The sequence below is a fragment of the Vespula vulgaris genome, chromosome 4 (assembly GCF_905475345.1).
Source record: "Vespula vulgaris chromosome 4, iyVesVulg1.1, whole genome shotgun sequence".
Taxonomy (NCBI): Eukaryota; Metazoa; Arthropoda; class Insecta; order Hymenoptera; family Vespidae; genus Vespula; species Vespula vulgaris.
This window is the reverse complement of record NC_066589.1, coordinates 1768898-1781375: the sequence shown is the minus strand read 5'-3', so window position 1 is coordinate 1781375 and position 12478 is coordinate 1768898. Positions and strand designations below refer to the sequence as shown.

General features: G+C 35.7%; 1 protein-coding gene across 4 annotated transcripts in view; it reads left to right on the top strand.

The window, feature by feature from the left end:
- LOC127063192 (uncharacterized) overlaps nt 1-12478 on the top strand; it is a 164617-nt gene that overhangs the window by 17261 nt on the left and 134878 nt on the right. For 2 of the 4 annotated variants that reach the window (XM_050992607.1, XM_050992605.1), the window contains one exon: nt 10770-11052. The exons of the other annotated variants lie outside the window; for them this stretch is intronic. The gene's annotated coding sequence lies outside the window, so the exon portion shown is untranslated. The remainder of the gene's footprint in view (nt 1-10769; nt 11053-12478) is intronic. 4 annotated transcript variants of the gene reach the window in all.

The window sequence follows — 12478 nt, the reverse complement described above, 5'->3', positions numbered from 1 at the left end:
TGGATCGAATTAAAATTATTTATGGATTCTTAGTCGGAAGTAATTTTATCTTTCATATAAATTCATCAAGTCAGTTCATTGTCGTTTAGAATAGTGAATGTAAATCTAAATGTATCAAACATTTCGATTTTTATCTGATACTTAAACATCGTAATAAGATTGTTTTCTCCTTATTCTTTAATTTTTCAAAGACGAAAAATCTCTGAAAAACAAAATTAATCAATATATTTATAATAATTTCGAATATATTAACAAAATCGTATGAGTTTGCACGAATCGAAGAATTTATCTGTTTTAATACATGTTACGACTACATTTATATATCAAAAATACAAAGGAATTTATTCTCTGGACTATTTACTTTTATACGTGGCTTTAAATTCTATGAAATCTAGTCTTTTAAATGTCACAAAAGAAATGTTCGAAACGATTGAAATAATACCTGCAAAATTGTGGAACCATGGATGACCCTTACGGAATTCAACGTATTAATGACTAATGTTAGTGATATTCCAGTGCGATAACATTAAAGGAGGATCGTGATTCTCAAGTTTGCAGGATGCAATCTCGATGGCGAATTACGCGTTGTGGACTATACTCTCTGATTCTTACGCAATCGATTTATCCACGCTATTCGTTCACCCCGCGAGCTAGATCGTCTCGTAAATCGTTCCGCCGTTTCGCGGCGTACTCGAGGCCTCTCGAGATTACTTTCGATTAATTGCCGTTTCCTGGTCGTTCGAACGTTGGCGCTTCAAATTTGCGCGGCATCTTTGATAAATCGTGTTATCTTTTCTTCCGTCTATCGAACATGAAAAACGACCGGATCGCGTTCACGAACGACGCGATTGTTTAATCGGTAGATATCCCTATTAAAAAATTAAAAAGAAAAAAGAAATGATTACACAAAATTAGTGCATCGTTCTGTTTATTTTTTCCTTTTTTTTTTTCTGTTTCATTTTTTGTCGAATAATCTTTAAGGTTAATTAATTACCTTTTTTCTTATTCGTTAAAACAAATTTATCCTTATTCCGTTCGCGTTTTCATATTTTATCTTCGTTCAACGAATCGAAATAAATGTTAATTGTCGTCGAGATAACAAATTTTAACGTTTCATAATATTTTATCGTGTATCTACTTTTCCATTCGATTTATCTTAACTCGTACGCGTTAAGGCATTTCCGCAATTTTCAAAAAAAAAAAAAATATATATATATGCATTACTTCGTTAAATCTTCTCTTCGTTAAAATGCTTTGTGCTTATATCGATGGAAAGAACACGTATCCGTGTAAGGACGATGGTAATTAAGGTCAGATTAAGTCATTGCTTAAGTGTTTCTTCTATAAGTTAGTTTATAAAGTTTATTTGTATATTTCTACGAAAGGATATGAGAAAGGCATGAAAAAAAGCCGTGTTAATGTAACGTCGTCGTTCGAGTCGATTTCAACTCGAAAGAACGTCGATAGAATATATTGTCGGAAGTTTTATATTATATCGGAAAAAATCTATCTGTGTGTGTGTGTTTTTTTTTATATTGCTAAAAAAAAGAGAGAGAGACCGTTTTTCTAACTCTCTCTCTCTCTCTCTTTCTCTCTCTCTCTTTCTTTCTCTTTCTCTTTCTCTTTCTCTTTCGCGTTCAAACGAACTCGAACGTTATTTTACGAGGACGTGTAATCTTCTTAATTATCTTTTAATGACGTCTCGCGTAAAGTAATTTGCGGATCGCGCTAAGCGTTCGCGCGCGGCCTCTTTTGCAATCTGCAATAATCGCGATATATATACCTGACTGCCGTTATTACAAAGAACGCGCTCCTTTCGCGAGGTTAAAGCACTTCATTCCGAGATATTAATTGCACCGTCTTTCCTGGAGAACAACTTCGTGCATTACCGAGTTCGACCTCGTCTTTTCGTAATTTCATTTTACCGGAAGATGAAAGCTTAGGTATCATTGATATGAATTAACAGGAAATACTTTCGAATATTTTACCTCAGCGAGAGTTCATACTCAAAGTATTAGGTATATTCGATGGTGTTTATTTACGATAATCGATCGGAATAACTCGATTATCCATAAAATTGTTAAGTTTATACAGTAGAAAATACAAATTAATTATCTGAATTCTCTTCGAACGTCACGATGAAAATTCTATTATATCTATATATCTATCTGCTTAGCTGCGTCAGTGCTAATGTTTAGATTACTCAACGTAAAGGGATTATTTCGCGTTATCTAAAGATTCTCAAGGATGTCGGCCGTTATCTTTTTCAATACGATATTAGAAAAACTCTTCTAACGAGATAGATATAGATACTTCAACTGTAATCTCGTACAAACAATAAAATACATCTAACAATTTCCGTTAATCTAATATAAGAGAATCCGTAATACCGATTCTAAATCCATTTAACATTTAACACGGAAATGTAAATCTTTGAATTTTCTTTCTGTATCTTCAAAGTTCTGCTAATGGAATTTATTTCTGAGTAAAGTGTATAGATTCGGGAAGGATTTAAATGAGAAATCGATCGTAGTCAAGAGAAATAGCGAAAATTGCTTTGCCTTCGGAACTGTAAATACTTCGTCCCACGCTCGATTATCGTAGATAGTATTATAGTCTGACAAGCGAAGTAAGGAAAGGAGGAGGAAGAGAAGAAGCAGGAGGAGGAGGAGAAGGAGGAGGAGGATGAGGAGGAGGAGGACTCTCCTTCGAAAGGATCGACGATCGCGTCATCGCGCTCTCGAGAAGACACGCTCGCTCGTTTCTATTTTTACGGTCGATAACGAGGTGCCTAGGATAAATAAAAATCAAACAAGGGAGAGAAAGATAGATGAATAGATAGATAGACGAATAGAGAGAGAGAGAGAGAGAGAGAGAGAGAGAGAGAGAGAGAGAGAGAGAGAGATAGTTAGATAAAAAAAAAAAAGATCGGATAGGTAGGTTGTATATACATACATACATACGTTCCTCTCGTATTGGCCGGTACTCACGTATGTGCTTACGTGCAACATACGACGCGTACCAACACACACATACATACATACACATATATATATATACATATATATACATGTATATACACATAAGTACATACGAACGAGAGTGAATGAGCGTAAAGCGAAGCGCTCTCTGGCCTCGTAATGAAAGTGAAATCGAGGGCGCCGGAGTGCCTGGCCGCCTGCCTGCTTGCTTGCTTGCTTGCTTGCTTGCTCGCTTGCTTGCTTGCTTGCTTGCTTGCTTGCTTCCTTGCTCGTTCGCTCGCTTCACCTAAGCAACCCCACCAATAAACTTCGACGAGTTGCTTTAGATAGGAACAAATAGTTTACACGTATCGCCTTGACGGCCGATATACCGTGCATCTATCCCGGGGATATTAATCGCGGAAATTCTATGTTCCTTCTCTCCTCTTCTTCTTTTTCCTTCCTTTTTTTCATTTTCTTTCTCTTTTCATTCTTTCCTTCCTTCTTTTTTTTTTTATTTTTCTTTTTCAATCCACGAAGTGCGAGCTGAAAGAGAAGACCGTAAAAAAAGAAAAGTAAAGAAAAAAGAGAAAGGAAGGAAGAGATAACGAACGAGTGAGAAGTGAAATTCTACGAAAACACTTCGCTTTATGTCGCATGTCCATTCGTATCTTAGAAATTTTCTCGAAAAAGATACGAAAATTTACGAGTCGATTAGAAGAAAAAAGAAAGAAGAAGAAGAAGAAGAAGAAGGAAAAAGAAAAAAGAAAAAAGAAAAGAAGGAATAAAAGAAATAATCGAGGAGATAGCGATGTGGAAGGAAAAAAAAGTTTGATGCCGTACGGAACTCTCCGTCAAGATGAGGAATAAAGGAGTCGAAGAGTGAAGGGGGAGTGGTAGGAGGAAGCAGAGGGGATGAGAGGAGAATAAGAAAGAGAAAGAAAAAGAAAGAGAGAAAGGGATAGGACGATAATTGTGGAAGGGATAGGCGGAAGGTAGGGAGATATTAGCTTTGCCGGCTTAGCGCGAACTTTCACTTTTCTCACCTCCTCGCTCCCCTTACCGTGCTTCGTAAAAAGAACCATGGCGGTACCGTCTCGTCATTGGTCAATTTTCGTCCTATCTCCGTGTTCGTTGGCCCTACCTCTTTCCCTTCCTTACTTCTATTCGAGCCTCTCGTATAGGTAGACGCGATCTTTCTCTTTCTCTTTCTCTTTCTCTCTCTGTCTGTCTGTCTGTCTGTCTCTGTCTCTGTCTCTGTCTCTGTCTGTCTGTTTGTGTCTATCTCTGTCTTTTCTTCTTTTCTTTTTCTTTTTCTTTTTTTTACTTCTTCCATCTCATTCGTTTCGTTTCGTTCCGTTTCTTTTCGTTTCTTTCTCTGTTCGTCTGTCTCTTTTTATCTTTCACCTTCTTTCTCGAATCACATTCATGTCTTTCCCTCCAGCTTCTTCAGCACGAGGTTTCTTCCTCCCCTCTACCGTTCCTTCTTCACGGGTCCTTTCTTTTTTCTTTTCTTTCCTTTCTCGAACCCACACCGAGAGATACCAACACTGATCCTTCTTTTTCCTTTTTTTTCCTTTTTCTTTTTCTTCTTCTTCGTCTTCGTCTTCGTCTTCGTCTTCTTCTCTGCTTTTTCTGCTTCTGCTTCTTCTTATCCGGTCGTCAAGCTGTAAGCAAAGTCTCTTTCTTTCTCTCTCTTTCTCTTTCTCTTTCTCTACCAATCCTCGATACTTCTGGGCACGGCAGGAGACCTTATGTAACTGACACCATTCTGCCACAGTAAACGGGACAAAACACCTTCGATATTGTGGTAGACCGAACGAAGGAAAAAAGAAGGGTTAAAGATCGAGGAAAAGATTTACAATGATGTATAGATATATATATATACTTTGTTGTTTTCTTTTGAAGAGAAGTAAGTTTTATTGACAAGGAAAATGTAAAGGAAGATATAATTAATTCTTTTGAGGATAATTGTTGCGATAGAGATACGCTAAAACATATGTGAAATAATGAAACAAAACGTCTTCCAAGTTTCTTCTTAACATACAAACGAAAAAGATCCGAAATTTTGGAATCTCTGTCGTATCGTTAGCGTTTGGTTTGATTAATTATTTAAATAAAGATATGTTATAGAGAAACGTGAGATAAGATAGATGATAATAAAGATATGTTACTACAGTAATAATTGTAATAAAGATAGGGTTAAAAAGTGAGATAGACAGATAGATAACGTGAGAATAAACATATTCGGAGATTTCACGAAAAAGTTCAATTTCTTTTTTCGGGGTTTCTATAGATTTTTTTTTTCTTTTCTACTTTCTTTGAAATTTGTTTAGCTTTTTAGAAAAGGAATATTCGTGTGTCATGATAATATATAATTACGTCGATTATAAATATAATTAATATTAACGATAATCACCAAGAAGACATAACTATCTGTGGAAAAAAGTAATTGTCATAATTACTATGTAACGACGATGTGTACGTAGTATCTGTGAGACATGGATAGAATTGTTTCTGAAATCTAGAGCGGATTCGACGGTCATCCGTCCCATTGTTGTACGAATATAAGAATTCCGTTTTTGCAATCTTCCCAGGCTCGATTCAAGCCGTGCACCAATCGACGCCCGACGAAGGTTCGTGCGCAACAACAATGAGCTGTGGATCCGCCGTTCGACTTACGAAATGGTTCCAGATATTTCTATAATCGCATTGTATCGAACTCCTATGAGAATTCATGCAAATTCTTTTCTTCTTCTTCTTCTTCTTCTTCTTCTTCTTCTTTCTCTTCCTCTACCTCTCTTCCCACCACCATTTCCCCTCGTTTGCTTTAGTTTCCTTCTCTTGCGAAATATAGGTCGATCGAAGAACGATCATGTCGTTTTATGAACCAGACGATCGAAGGGAAGTTTAAAAAAGAAAAGAAGAAAAAAGAAATAAATAAGAAACAAGAAGGAGGAGAGAAGGAAAATAATAAGAGACAATAAAAGAACTACATTTGTAATATTAAATCATTACCATCCGCGCAGTCTCTATTGTACTCAACGATTTATGAATATTTATTAGGGTTAATGATATTGATATTAAGTTATTGTTCATTGCTTGCAAAACTTTGATCGAGTTTAATTAAACAGGTTAGAATGACTTCCCTCTGTCTCTTAATGTGATCGTCTATTCACGACGGACCTCGTAAAAGTATGTAATTTTCTTTCACACTCATCTTCAATAACGTACGATTAGATGATTAACGAAATTATATGTGTGGATAAGATTATATCTTTTCGATGGAGAGAGAAATAGTAGAAATATGTGCTCCGAGAGATATAATGTGAGTTAATTGTTATTCAATGTTTGTTACAATTCACATTTAATCAGAATGGTGATGAGAATGTCGCCGTTAACTACGACGACGATGACGACGACGACGACGACGACGACGACGACGACGACGACGACGACGACGATGATAGTGACGAAGACGTCGACGGCCGTGGTAGTCGTGTAGGAACAGTGGGGACGAAGTGAAAGTGAGTCGAGCATTGTTTAGGAAGCCTCGTCGGCCCAGTGATTCTCAATAACGGGACACGTGCCAAGTCGGCAGGCCAAAATCATATTGAAATTTATTAGATTCACGAAATCAAGGAAGCACCCGTTTCCTCGTCCTTCGATGCTTTCTCAGCCCAACGAACACGACGTTGACGACAACGACCATAACGTCGACGACGACGACGACGACGACGACGACGACGACGACGACGATGACGATGACGATGACGAGACCTACTTTCGACTTCTTAGAGAAGCGTATTTAGCTAAGCCTTCTTTAATGCCCGTTTTAGATTATTAGTGAAACACTCGAGACTTTTGAATAATTCAAACTATTTTCAAATCTTAACGAAAATGGAAATCATTGAACGATTTAATACAATGTATTAAGATTTCAAATCGTATCAAATCGACTTTCGATTGCGGTCGGCTCGCGACAGAAAAATCACGAATGTCGCGAATAATCTTGTCGTTTATTAAAGGTTAGTTGTTGAAACGAGTCGCTCTATGGTCTCTCGAACGTAGCTAAAGTTAGCCTTATCTTCTAATTTTGAAATTTCCTCTTTGTATATAGGTATATACCGGTATAGTCAATAATAGCATAATAGTTATTTTAAGCTGGTAGGAGAAGGTTACATTTCCAACAATTTTATCTTGTTATATATATATAATATATATAATATATATATATAATGTATAATACATATATATATATATTTATATATAAAGAAAAAGAGGAGAAACAATATCTTCGTACATCAAAAATATTCATGCTAGTGTACTTGAAGATTTATCCCGAAATATAGGAAAGTTGCGAATCAAACTATAGAACTTTGATATGGACGAGCAATACGTTATTTTCAATTTATTTTTTTATCATATATGATAGTTATTAACAGTGAAATACGAAATGAGTATCATACTTTTCAGAATAGCTGAAAAATTGTCTATTACGTGTGCGTGTAAAAGTTGCTATCGCACAATCATATTTTTCTTTGTACGAATAGAATACTGTAAGATAGCTAAATAGAAAGTGAACCTTCTTCTATCGATGTAAAATTAACTAAAGTATGCTATTATTGATACTCATCGGTTAAATTTCAGAAGATTTGTAGATCGATTGTTTGTTCATTTTCGTACTATCTTGAATTTTCCAGAATAGTTTAGCCATACTTTTGAAGAAAACCGAGTACCAAAACTTCAATGATATTGTTAGCAATGACTTTCTGTTTATAGGTCAAGGCTGTTTTGGATACCGAGTAAGTAAGCAAAGCGTTTCGTTGAATCAACAGCAATTGCACAACTGCGATATTTATATTTCCTTTAAATTACACTTATTTACCAAAAATTTATTGGCTTTTCAATTAACATTCAACGATTGATTATAATCGAACATCATGATTTTCTATCATTAAGAAATAATGATCGTACGACTGCACAAATATCATCATAAATTTAAGCATGCAATAAGTCGAAAAGAAAACTAATGTTCTTGTTAATATTTATCAATAGATACCTAAGTAACGCGTATTTACATATATTTTATTATAATTAATCGACACAAAGTATTTTATCAAACTTATCAAAGGAAAAAAAAAAGAAAATTGAAATTGTCTTTCCCATGGAATTATCTTTTTAAAAAATATATAGATATAAGTATGTAAATACTTATAAATCAAATATCTCTTACATCGATGCCCTTACATTTTCGTATCTTCTACTATATGCAATAACTATAATAATTTCTTATGCGCATTAATTAAAATAGGACAGAGCCAGTATTATAGATACCTAGGTTCATTCGTGTACGACCGGTTTACCGATTTCCCGTGGCTGGTTGTACGCATGCACGTTAGCTCAGGATGTGGCATTTCGATTCTCGTATTCGGTATTATTCTTCTCACCGTGTTCGATGCCGGTATTACCGGTATCTAGCCGGCAATGGGCTGATTACGTAAATTACATCGGATTCTCAGATTCTTCTCCTCTGAGATTCTTTTTTGGCGAAAACAACTTTCCTCTCGTAGGAATGGCCGGCACTCAAAAGGTGTAACCCCTCATCTCGTATTTGATCGTTTTTCTTCGTCTCTCAGCAACCTTTTTCGTACTATTACCATTACTACCGAAGAAGAGTCATTTATTTTCTCTTAATGTCTTTGGTATCTCCACTATATACCACGATTTCTAATCTTATCTCTTCTTCTATTTTAAATATCTCTTAATGATATTTATTTATCTGAGACATTTAAAATATCATTCGTTAGAATTATTTTAACAATTATAGATAAACACGGTATATCTAGTTGATAACGTTTGCTTACGGTTTTTGACGGGAAAAAAGAGAAAGCGACGATCTTACATTTTTTAATCGAATTTCGCTAATATCGTCAATCTTTCGTCTTAATAAATCTTACACCGGGGAAATGAACCGTAAATCCAATTTGAGTCGACTTTCCTTGAAAAGAAAAAAAAAGAAAGAAAGAAAGAGATAAAGATAAAAAGAAAAGAGAAAATAGAATGATACGAAATGTTAGAGTTAGATTAAAAACTTGTAGAACTGTGCGAAAGTCATCGTTACGTTTAATACAAAAATTAACAAAATTTCAAAGCTAAATTTACGATTATCGTGACTACACGTAACAAATTCGTAGCTACTTTCTCAAACTCGTGGGATTTCCTTAGAGCGTAACTCGTCCGCGACCTTCGCCGAGGTCCATTGTAACTAATTATGCAACAATAGTATGTTTGCGTGACATCAGCAAGTACGATTCATCCGGGGATTCCTGATAATTTTCCTCGAGAATTTCCACGACTTATCCGGCGCGTACGATGATCATGCTTTCTTTTCTCTCTCTCTCTCTCTCTCTCTCTCTCTTTTACTCATTTATTCAATCATCGGTTCTCATCGTTTGCTTTTAATCGCTTTTTTTGAGAGATCGCATAATCGATAACGCCTCGACGACCGGTTCTTAATCGTCTCAACCGAAAATAGATTCACGGAATTTTTCGATATTTAATGTGCCAAGATAATAGGCGAGACTAATCATTTCGTTAATTAACAAAAGTGTTTATCGAGCGTTTGTTGTTTTTCTATCAAAAGAGAAAAAAACATCCGGACGAATGATAAATACGAGAATAGATTTGACATTCTTCTGACGGAATTAAAAAAGAAAAATACGATTGTTATCCGGAGAAAATTTAATGGCTCGATCATTTCACTTTTAACGTGATAATATGTACATACGATTTAACGATACGATAACGGTCGTTTACTATCTATCAATTATCATCGAGTACGTACAGTATACGTCGTGAGGACATTTTAATGATACCATCGATTAACGTTAAGCGCTCGAATTGATTCCCAATGGTATTTCCTTGACTCCGTAATTGATTTAAGAAATATGCAAAGCACGTATTCGCGTTTAGTCCAAACTATTAGATATTATTTATTCGTTGGATGCTATCGAAATGAAAATAGTTTAATAGAATTATTATTTAGAAGAGGTTTAAATAGAGATCTCTAATATTGTGTGTCGTGTCGAGAAACTCGTTGCACAGATAGAGCAAACGATAGGGAAGACGAGCTCTGCTCTCTCGGGTCGAGTCGTTACCCGTGACCTCTGAAAGCCGGTATCGCTCCACGTGCAGACCCGGACGAATCGTCGCTGAACGGCCGATTCAAGGACTATACGATTCCCCGACGATTTTATTATTAACTACCAACGCGAGCGATAATTTATTTTCTTTTTCTATCATCATCGATGATACTTATTTTATCGACTAAACCGACTAGAAAATTTCGGCACGTGTTTCTGTATACTTGTCCAGTCGACTGTTATCCTTTTATTTTCTCTCTTTTTTTTCTTCTTTCGGTTTTATTTTTTCTCCTTCTCTCTCTCTTTTATAATTTTTTAATATCTTAGTCTTCTTCTTCTTTTCTTTTCAAAATCACAAAGTGATTCAAAAAACACAAAATTTCTCCTTCCAACCCGAGATTAATGCCACGAACTAATAAGTAATAATTAAAAGAGAGAGAGAGAAAGAGAGAGAAAAAAGCACGTAATAAAATACGGACGAGCAATTTACGATTATTGGGTGGACAATCTTTTGGATGTTGGTAACGAGCATTTTCTATAGACTCATGATTAATCGTTAAGACGATAATTGTTAATTTATCACGGAGAAGAAACTTGAGGAAGACTAAATAATAACAGACACGTTAAGTTAGACATCTTGGTGAGTTTTATTCTTATTTTTCAGGGTCCCTCGTCGGATTACTTGGAATTTGAACTTTCGTTTCTTTTTCATCTTTCTCTCTATCTCTTTCTCTCTTTCCTTTTCTTCGTTTTTTCTTTTTGGCGAAGGGCTTATAGCGATCTTGGAGGGATCGATTTTGAGAACTACCTGGAAAGAAGAGAACGATGGCAATGGACATTGCTATGAGGTGGGTCTTTAGACGCACGAGCGCAACGATCGCGGTCTTCCGCGTGCTCTTCTAAGAAGGGTCAATGACCGAGGTTGGCCAGCTAGGAATTTGGTGCAGGTGAGAACCAATGAGGAAACGCTTCTTCTTTCGGGCTGGGCTGCAGGGGTCGGAGGAGAGGAGTCTCTCTCTGTCCTCGCTTGTTTGCCTACCTTGCTGTATGTTCTTGCAGGTCAACGACCTCAGCCATATGCGTCGACTTTGTGCGTCCACCTATCGTTTTAAATTGTTCTTATACCATGTCACCGAAAATCGATACCTTCGTCATTTTCACTTTTTTTCCTTTTCTTTTCTTTTCTTTTCTTTCTCTTTTTTCGTCCGTTTGTTTGTTCTTTATATATATATATATATATTTTTTTTTTAAGTAGTTTGTCTTTTACGTTTAATTCTCATTTTTCGTTCGTATCGTTCGTACTCGTATTTTTCTGTTCGTGTTTGTGAATTCTGGACTCGGTTAAAGAGGAAAATTAAAAAGGATATTTAGTTTACTTTAATAAATTGAAATTTAGTCGATCTCCCTCTCTCTCTCTGTCTCTCTCTCTCTCTTTCTCTCTTTCTTTCTCTCTCTGTCTCTCTGTCCGTTCGTCTGGCTGTCTTTCTCTCTTGACAAATTTTAATAATTTTAATATAGCAATATTATATTTTTTAATTAACGATTTTACAGAAAGTGTCTGGATTTATCAGTGTCATTAAATTCTTTGTTTTCCGCTATAATATAATATTCATTGGTTTAATTAACGAAAGTATATTGAAGCATGGTTTACAAAGCAATCTTAATTTTCAGCCTTTGTTATGTTCCTTCGTTTCGTTTTAATTACTTAAGACAATAAACATATCTATGTAGAAAAATACGAATGTGTAAATGATTATATATCGATGATCGTTAGAAGATCGTTTCTTTGTTCTAAGAAAACAGCTTGCGAGCGGCTAACAAAGTAAAACCTCGAAACAGGTAGAAAAGAAATAGAAGTAAAAGAAGAAAAAAAGAAGAAGAAAAAGAAAGAAAAAAGAAAAAAAGAAGAGGGTCGATGGCCTCGCGTTTAGCTCCGGGCCTAAATCACGAACAACATACTACATAGGTCGTCATAGTTAGGTCCGCGGAAGTCAAAGGATCAAAGAAACCACCGGTCCCTTCGTTTTACTATAGAAAAATCGCGGTTGCCTTCTGCGATCGTCTTTCGTGGGAATGAAATGAGAGGGTGTCTTCTAATAGAGACGATAGCGCAGCTGTCTGCCTGTTTTTCGCGCTTCTATCGTCGACGATGGATGTGAGCCAAACCGTTCGCACGTAAATAAATACTTCAGGGTATATATATATATATACACATATATATTATATATATATATGTATAAATGTATATAGATACGTGCGTGTGTATTGGCATGTGCACTAAAATATATTCATTATTTGCTTCGTGTATTGTTTTTTCTATTTGTGTATAGGTATGCATGTATAGATCTATATAAATACGTTTATGTGAATCGG